Below are 10,575 nucleotides of genomic sequence, written 5' to 3' on the forward strand. Positions count from 1 at the left end.
CCGACCCTTCATGGGGAGCACCCGGTCCCTATAAATACCTGCATGAAAACTGTTCAAGGAAGGAAGAAAAGGGTGGTAATTATAGTAGAAAGGCTCTGAAAATTGATTCAGTCTTACTACTCTGCTATTTTTAAACTAGAAAGACCTTAGAAACCAGTTTTCTAAAGTATTTTCTTGGAAGAAATATTGGACACTGGAATTCCTGATTTTCAGTTTGTTCATTGCTCTGTGATACCCTTTCTTAAGTTTCAGCTCTGTTTTCACTACCTTTATATCCACTTTTATTTTCTGAAGCTCAATCTTATTCATTATCATTCCGGTTTGATTATATGCTAACTAGGCATTCGTCATTTCAAGGCAAGCATTAGTCTCCAGACTGTTAGCCCGAAACTCTGCAACATTCGCGACTCCATAGTTAGTTCAATAGGTTCAACTTCCTGCAGGTGAGTGTAACACCCTCACTGTAGCAATTACATACATTCTACTGTTCCGGTAACCGGTGTCGGTCCGGACAGCTAAAACATCTGGAAAAATATTTAGGCTAGAGTGAGGAGTCATAAATAACTCAAATATTAATAAGAAAAATTTAGGAAAAATTTTAAAAATAAAATACAATCAAGTTAAATGAGCCAGTGCCCTAGCGATGGGTAACCCAGTAGGAAGTTGCGGTTCTCGCAACTAGGTGCCCTAGACTTGGGAGAAAATTCATAAAATAATTTTTGAGACTTCAGAGAAGAGTCATTGAGGTTTCTATGGCATTAGAATGCCAAGAAAAGATTTAGAAAATTTTTTCAATTGGTACATACAATTTTGGCCCGTTAAGCCAAACGGAGGGCATTTTGGTCATTTCGCCTTCAGATACGATTTTTGACCGACTTGTCCAGTTAAGTAAATAATTATTATGATCTAAAATATGAATAAATATTGTTAAAAATTGAATTGAAAATGAGTGTTAAAGAAAAGAAAAGAAAAATGAAAGAAATTGAGAATTATGACATCACATGATGTCATTAACATGCCCCCACCCAATCACAACTTGACAAGCAAATTAAAAGGGATTAAAATGAGATAAAAATGAAACAATTCCAGCAGCCCCTTCTTCTTATTCTCGCACCAAAGAAAAAAAAGAGAGGAAAACCACCATTAAAGCTCCAAATGAGCTTGATTCCCTAGCCAACTACACCATACAACCTCACCCTCTCTTCACAAAAAATTTCCCTTACCACTAAAGCTAAACTTGGGCAGCCATTAGAAGAGGAGAAAGTGAAGGAAAGTGAAGGGTAAAAATTCATCCAAGAGGTTACTGCTAATTTTCTTGCTTCTATTCTTTTCTAAGCATGAATTTAAGTTGAGTTAAGTTAAAAATTTGATGAAAAATGAATTAAAGATGCATGAACTTGACCCATGAAATTTTGGCAGACTTAGGGTACCTGGGGTTTCAACAATTTGATTGCATAATAGTTATGTATGGCTGCCATTAAATATGATTTTGGTGTTTTAATTCATGGATTGTATGTATATAGAGAATTGAAATTGTTAGAGTTAGGGTTTGGGCACCAAAATTTGGATTTTGTTTAAGTATTGGTAAAAAGAGGTTGTAATGGTCAGTTAGTGACCATATGGTCATGTTTGAGTAGGAAATTGAGTGAATGGTGCCAAGAGAATTGAGGTTATGTATGCTGCCCTTGGTGACCTGCAGGACTAGGCATGAGTCCAGCAGGTTTGGATAGTCATAACTTGAATTTTACAGGTTCAATTGGTAAAAGACCAATTGGACATGAAACTAGACACATAATGGCACAACTTTGGTGAAGAAACCATGCCCAGAAAACCAAACTAAGTGTACCAAAAGTTTGCCCTAAACCGGGTGACCTGCAGTCTGCCTGGGCAAAATGACCAAATGAACAGTGTTTGGTCATTTGGCCATAACTCAGTGTAGAAAGGTCCAATTGACCTAAAATTTTACCAGCAATAAGCTGAGATATATACCAACAACTTTCATGAAGAACACAAATCCAAATTCTGAACTTAACCTAGTCAAATTGCCAACCAAACTTAGGTCACCAAATCTGGCAGAACCAAATTGCCCAGAAAATCTGGGTACAGGTCACTCCGGCCAGTTATGGTAAAATGACCCTAACTTGAGCTACAAAACTCCAAATGGAGTGATTCAAAAAAAGAAATTCAACTAGACAAAATAAGGAACAACTTTCATGTTGATCATTTTGCCAAATTCCCACTGAAAAATTGACCAATGGAACAGTACATACAAGGCATGAAAACTGAAAATTCTGCCCAATTAACATTAAGCTTGGAAATGGTATTGGCAACCAATACCAACAAATTTTGAATGCAAAATGTGGTGTCTTGGAGAACTTAGGTTCATTAAATTTATTATATTTTAAAAGGTCAACAATTTGAGTGAATAGTAATGTGAATAGTAATACAAAGACACAACGTATAATAACTAAATTGGTAGAGGAAATTAAGGTATGAAATTTGAAATCCATGAAACATTCATGGATTACTTGGAATAGAAATAGTAATTAACCTAAATGACTTAATGAACATTTAAGTTATGTGAGTATATAGTTAAGATTTATTCCCATTACTAGTAGGTCTAATAAAAGATAAGTAATACCACTTGAATATGAAATGACATTAACCTAGATGGATTATTGAGTATAAATGGGATGAGGTTTACATTAAGATTTATGTTTCCATTACAAATAAGATAATAACACCTTGTATGAGTTATGAATTCATATAAATATTGTAATGAATAAATGAATCACATGAAAATATGAATGGAACATTAGTTTTCTTTATAAGAGAAAGGAAAAATATTTTGAGTACAATGGTATATGAACACCATTGTTGTGAATTGTGATCAATATGGATGATGTAAGGAATGTATGAATATTATGATGAATGTATAAATTATGAAATTTATCATGAAATAATAAAGTCATAAAACACAATATATTAATATTTAATGATATTATGTGCCATTGTATTGCTTAGACATGTGTATCAGATTGGATAGTTTGGCATGCCAATAGAGTATTGTTTTAGCAGTACTGCGAAAGGCTTTATGCCTACATTCATGGCTTTATGCCCGTATTCATGGCTTTTATGCCCGATTATGTGATATCATGGCTTTTTAGCCATACTGACTGCATACGTGGTTGACGTTCTGCGTCCGATGGTATGACGGCCCGAGGCACCGTGGTGTCCAGTGCCAACGACCCGTTATCCAGTTTAGTCAGCCTGTCATAGGTTACTTGGGCAGTGAAATTTATTGAAATAAGTTAAGAATATTACCAATTAAAAATATTAGAAATTAAATAAAATAAATGAGTAAGATGACCTAAAATAAATTAGAATAGTTATTTATTAGAAAGAATCAAAATGAACTGGACCGATATTAAAATTTACTTATTATGAGATAAACTGAGACAACCTATAAAGTATTGAGAAAATGCTAAAAGATTAGAAAAGAAAATTATAGCATACATAAATATTGCAAATGTGACTTACATAATAATATAAGCATAAATTTATTATTTTTAGATCATTTTTCTATGTACATTATTACTGTACATTGGCGAAATAAACACTTCCAAAGAAGACTAAATTAGGATAAAACTTATTAAATTTTAGAAACCGCATGTGAAGTATAAACAAATCTTAATTATTTGAATTATGTTTTATTTCTATCTTTATTTGTATATTATTTCCTTGTTATATTATTGCACCACCAAGCAACAATGCTTAGCGCGATGGAATTGTTTCCTTTGCGCAGGTACTGAAGCTAGAACCCAATGGACATTTGACTGGGAAATTTGGGAGTTCTGATCTGCAGAAGTGTCTGAAGTATTCAAGGTTGTCACCTCCTCAGCAATGCATGTAGATAGGGCCCATATAGATTATATTTTATATTTTGTATAAAATGCTTAGATATTGTATTGTAATGTATATTATGAACAGGTAATTAATAGGAATGTGATGTAAATTAATAAATTAGCTTTTTCATATGTAATTAATTTATATATCATGTAAATTATGAAATTATGTAAATTAATGAAATTTGAAAATTTTACTTATGTGATTTGAGCATGAATGAGATTGTATGGATTTGAAGACAGATTTGAAATATATAGATAATGCATGGAAATGAATATAAAATTGAGATATATGAATGAGATGTGAATTATGAGATGGTTATGAAAATAATTGATGAGATTTTTATTGTAAAATATTATTGAAATTTTCAAACAGGTAAATAGTAAAACACGTCAAATGATAATAAAATAGGGGAAACTCCATTAGTTTCTCCGTCGAAAAATAATCGATATTAAATATAACGAGAACAAAATTTTTAAAGAAATAAAGTAAGGTAAGTTAGGGTGCTCCAGCACCGAATGTAGCACGCCTTGCTCGGCTACACTGTAGTCGGGTGAGGGGTGTTACATTTATTGGTATCAGAGCGCGGTTTAGGCATTCCTAGGCATAGATAGATAGAATAAGATTGTGTGCATGACATGGATTGCATTCATATGAGTCGAGGTGACACTAATGCAGATCTATTTTCTTGGTTATTTTAGGTTAAGGTATGGACTCAGAATCGCAGAGGGAAGTAGAAGAAGAAGTAGTAAGCCGTATCCCGACTGGGAGTGATATTGGAAATCAGGGAGATCCTGCTCCACCATTGCAAGAGTTGCCTGTACAACCCCAACAGACCTTGTTTGAGCAGATGACTGGATTCTTTTGACAGATGACTGGGGTTATTCCACCACTGTCTCAGCAGAAATCACCTCTAGGAAAAATTAGGAAGTATGGAGCTGTAGATTTCAATGGTAAATTGGAAGACGATTCTTCAGCGGCTGAGTATTGATTAGAAAGGACTGAAAGAGTCCTGCAGCAACTCCATTGCACACCAGAACAGAGTTTGGAGTGTGTAGTTTCATTATTATAAGAAGCTGCATATTGGTGGTGGGATGTCATAACCAAGGTAGTGCCATCAGCTGACGTAACCTGGGAATTCTTTCTGATAAAGTTCAGAAAGAAATATATTAGCTGTGTTCATGAAGAGGAATAGAAGAGGAGTGGTGATCAGCAAAAGAGAAAATTTGGACAATCTAGTAATAAGAGGCCGAGAGAACAGTTAAGTCAGACATCTGATCAAAGTAGGAGATCTAGACCCAGGCCTATACACAGAAGAGATCAACCAGAAATACTAGTAGTGAGTGCGCCAAGACTAGCAAGAAAATGTGGTCATTGTAACAAGTAGCATAAAGGTGAATGTAGGGGATTGACTGGAGCCTGTTATAGATGTGGGGCCATAGACCATCGTCTGAAAGACTGTCCTAAGAGGAATTTAGCACGGACCCAGACAGAGGTCGTGGAAGGACCAAGTACAATAGTAACATCACTTCCAAATGTCACCCAAGCCGGAGAGGAGCAAGAAGCCCCAGATGTGAATTTGAGGTAAAGTATTTCCTTTATGATATGCCTAAGTGTATAATGATAGATTCAAAAAAACTAAATAGTATCATATATATAAAAGAAGTATACAGAGGGAGCAATAGAAAAGTAAAAGAATTATCTCAGAATCCAAAACACCTAGTAAATTTCAAGGACGAAATTTAAATTAGAGGGGAAGAATTGTAACACCCTCACTGTAGCAATTACGTACATTCTACTGTTTCGGTGACCGATGTCGGTCCGGACAACTAGAACGTCTGGAAAAATATTTAGGCTAGAGTGAGGAGTCATAAATAACTCAAATATTAATAAGAAAAATTTAGGAAAAATTTTAGAAACAAGATACAATCAAGTTAAATGAGCCAGTGCCCTAGCGATGGGTAACCCAGTAAGAAGTTGCGGTTCTCGCAACTAGGTGCCCTAGACTTGGGAGAAAATTCATAAAATAATTTTTAGGACTTCAGAGAAGAGTCATTGAGGTTTCTATGGCATTAGAATGCCAAGAAAAGGTTTAGAAAATTTTTTCAATTGGTACAGACAATTTTGGCCCGTTAAGCCAAACGGAGGGCATTTTGGTCATTTCGCCTTCAGAGACGATTTTTGACCGACTTGTCCAGTTAAGTAAATAATTATTATGATCTAAAATATGAATAAATATTGTTAAAAATTGAATTGAAAATGAGTGAAAAAAAAAAAGAAAAGAAAAATGAAAGAAATTGGGAATTATGACATCACATCATGTCACTAACATGCCCCCACCCAATCACAACTTGACAAGCAAATTAAAAGGGATTAAAATGAGATAAAAATGAAACAATTCCAGCAGCCTCTTCTTCTTATTCCCGCACCAAAGAAAAAAGAGAGAGGAAAACCACCATTAAAGCTCTAAATGAGCTTGATTCCCTAGCCAACTACACCATACAACCTCACCCTCTCTTCACAAAAAATTTCCCTTACCACTAGAGTTAAACTTGGGCAGCCATTAGAAGTGGAGAAAGTGAAGGAAAGTGAAGGGTAAAAATTCATCCAAGAGGTTAGTGCTAATTTTCTTGCTTCCATTCTTTTCTAAGCATGAATTTAAGTTGAGTTAAGTTGAAAATTTGATGAAAAATGAATTAAAGATGCATGAACTTGCCCCATGAAATTTTGGCAGACTTAGGGTACCTAGGGTTTCAACAATTTGATTGCATAATAGTTATGTATGGCTGCCATTAAATATGATTTTGGTGTTTTAATTCATGGATTGTATGTATATAGAGAATTGAAATTGTTAGAGTTAGGGTTTGGGCACCAAAATTTGGATTTTGTTTAAGTATTGGTAAAAAGAGGTTGTAATGGTCAGTTAGTGACCATGTGGTCATGTTTGAGTAGGAAATTGAGTGAATGGTGCCAAGAGAATTGAGGCTATGTATGCTGCCCTAGGTGACCTGCAGGACTAGGCATGAGTTCAGCAGGTTTAGACAGTCATAACTTGAATTTTACAGGTTCAATTGGTACAAGACCAATTGGACATGAAACTAAACATATAATGGCACAACTTTGGTGAAGAAACCATGCCCAGAAAACCAAACTAAGTGTACCAAAAGTTTGCCCTAAACTGGGTGACCTGCAGTCTGCCTGGGCAAAATGACCAAATGAACAGTGTTTGGTCATTTGGCCATAACTCAATGTAGAAAGGCCCAATTGACCTAAAATTTTACCAGAAACAAGATGAGATATAGACCAACAACTTTCATGAAGAACACAAATCCAAATTCTGAACTTAACCTAGTCAAATTGCCAACCAAACTTAGGTCACCAAATTTGGCAGAACCAAATTGCCCAGAAAATCTGGGTACAGGTCACTCCGGCCAGTTATGGTAAAATGACCCTAACTTGAGCTACAAAACTCCAAATGGAGTGATTCAAAAAAAGAAATTCAACTAGACAAAATAAGGAACAACTTTCATGTTGATCATTTTGCCAAATTCCCACTGAAAAATTGACCAATGGAACAGTAAATACAAGGCATGAAAACTGAAAATTTTGCCCAATTAACATTAAGCTTGGAAATGGTATTGGCAACCAATACCAACAAATTTTGAATGCAAAATGTGGTGTCTTGGAGAACTTAGGTTCATTAAATTTATTATATCTTAAAAGGTCAACAATTTGAGTGAATAGTAATGTAAATAGTAATACAAAGACACAACGTATAATAACTAAATTGGTAGAGCAAATTAAGGTATGAAATTTGAAATCCATGAAACATTCATGGATTACTTGGAATAGAAATAGTAATTAACCTAAATGACTTAATGAACATTTAAGTTATGTGAGTATATAGTTAAGATTTATTCCCATTACTAGTAGGTCTAATAAAAGATAAGTAATACCACTTGAATATGAAATGACATTAACCTAGATGGATTATTGAGTATAAATGGGATGAGGTTTACATTAAGATTTATGTTTCCATTACAAATAAGATAATAACACCTTGTATGAGTTATGAATTCATATAAATATTGTAATGAATAAATGAATCACATGAAAATATGAATGGAACATTAGTTTTCTTTATAAGAGAAAGGAAAAATATTTTGAGTACAATGGTATATGAACACCATTGTTGTGAATTGTGATCAATATGGATGATGTAAGGAATGTATGAATATTATGATGAATGTATAAATTATGAAATTTATCATGAAATAATAAAGTCATAAAACACAATATATTAATATTTAATGATATTATGTGCCATTGTATTGCTTAGACATGTGTGTCAGATTGGATAGTTTGGCATGCCAATAGGGTATTGTTTTAGCAGTACTGCGAAAGGCTTTATGCCTACATTCATGGCTTTATGCCCGTATTCATGGCTTTTATGCCCGATTATGTGATATCATGGCTTTTTAGCCATACTGACTGCATACGTGGTTGACGTTCTGCGTCCTATGGTATGACGGCCCGAGGCACTGCGGTGTCCAGTGCCAACGACCCGTTATCCAGTTTAGTCAGCCTGTCATAGGTTACTTGGGCAGTGAAATTTATTGAAATAAGTTAAGAATATTACCAATTAAAAATATTAGAAATTAAATAAAATAAATGAGTAAGATGACCTAAAATAAATTAGAATAGTTATTTATTAGAAAGAATCAAAATGAACTGGACCGATATTAAAATTTACTTATTATGAGATAAACTGAGACAACCTATAAAGTATTGAGAAAATGCTAAAAGATTAGCAAAGAAAATTATAGCATACATAAATATTGCAAATGTGACTTACATAATAATATAAGCATAAATTTATTATTTTTAGATCATTTTTCTATGTACATTATTACTGTACATTGGCGAAATAAACACTTCCAAAGAAGACTAAATTAGGATAAAACTTATTAAATTTTAGAAACCGCATGTGAAGTATAAACAAATCTTAATTATTTGAATTATGTTTTATTTCTATCTTTATTTGTATATTATTTCCTTGTTATATTATTGCACCACTAAGCAGCAATGCTTAGCGCGATGGAATTGTTTCCTTTGCGCAGGTACTGAAGCTAGAACCCAATGGACGTTTGACTGGGAAATTTGGGAGTTCTGATCTGTAGAAGTGTCTGAAGTATTCAAGGTTGTCACCTTCTCAACAATGCATGTAGATAGGGCCCATATAGATTATATTTTATATTTTGTATAAAATGCTTAGATATTGTATTGTAATGTATATTATGAACAGGTAATTAATAGGAATGTGATGTAAATTAATAAATTAGCTTTTTCATATGTAATTAATTTATATATCATGTAAATTATGAAATTATGTAAATTAATGAAATTTGAAAATTTTACTTATGTGATTTGAGCATGAATGAGATTGTATGGATTTGAAGACAGATTTGAAATATATAGATAATGCATGGAAATGAATATAAAATTGAGATATATGAATGAGATGTGAATTATGAGATGGTTATGAAAATAATTGATGAGATTTTTATTATAAAATATTATTGAAATTTTCAAACAGGTAAATAGTAAAACACGTCAAATGATAATAAAATAGGGGAAACTCCGTTAGTTTCTCCGTCGAAAAATAATCGATATTAAATATAACGAGAACAAAATTTTTAAAGAAATAAAGTAAGGTAAGTTAGGGTGCTCCAGCACCGAATGTAGCACGCCTTTCTTGGCTATACTGTAGTCGGGTGAGGGGTGTTACAGTGAGTGTCTGAACCGTCGCCTTATCCAGTGTTCGCTTTTATTTTCTTTTTACACTCGTAATTTTCGTTAAAGTTTGTTTTATGTCAGAAGGTCCCACGTAGGTGGTTATTCTCATGAATTTATCTTTTGATGCAACAGTTCGTGTCATTTATTTATTCTTGGTCTTTTATTATCTCTTAATGTTGGTGTTTTATTTACGTGTAACGTACAGGTAGTTTGATAAAACGTTGGTAACAGTGTCTTAACATAATAGTTTTTTTTTTAAATAAATGTTCGGATAATAAATCAGGGAGTTATGAAGTTGAATCACTAGACTAGCCTGAGAATATGACTGGGAAAAGGTGGGGGAGGTCGGAGTAAAATTGAGTTTCGGATAGCAAATGAAATAGAGCAAATGTTGCCTGCCGAAAGGTATTGGTAAGGCAATCACATAGGAGGTCGGTAAAATTCAGTCTGATGTCCCCTATCTAGTCATGAGGTACCAATGAGTTAAAAGAAGCCTCATTCAGGTCCCTAGCATCGTCGGATGCCAGAACCCTTGGTCTTAGGCTCTTATGATGTGTAGCTGTAATCAAATTTCGGGAGGTCGAAAAAGTCCTTATCCGACTCCCATTCAAATACAAGAGATCGGAAGTGAGTTCTTATCCGATTCTCAACCAAAAATTTTAATAAATATTCAAAAGAGATCGGAGGAGAGTTCTTATCCGATTCTCACTAAAAATTCTCATAAATATCTAAAAGAGATCGGAGGAGAGTTCTTATCCGATCTCCAATCAAAATTTTAATCTAAAAGAGATCGGAAGTGAGTTCTTATCCGATTCTCAACCAAAAATTTTAATAAATATTCAAAAGAGATCAGAGGAGAGTTCTTATCCGATT

This window comes from Hevea brasiliensis, chromosome 9, assembly GCF_030052815.1.
Source record: "Hevea brasiliensis isolate MT/VB/25A 57/8 chromosome 9, ASM3005281v1, whole genome shotgun sequence".
In the NCBI taxonomy this organism is placed as follows: domain Eukaryota; kingdom Viridiplantae; phylum Streptophyta; class Magnoliopsida; order Malpighiales; family Euphorbiaceae; genus Hevea; species Hevea brasiliensis.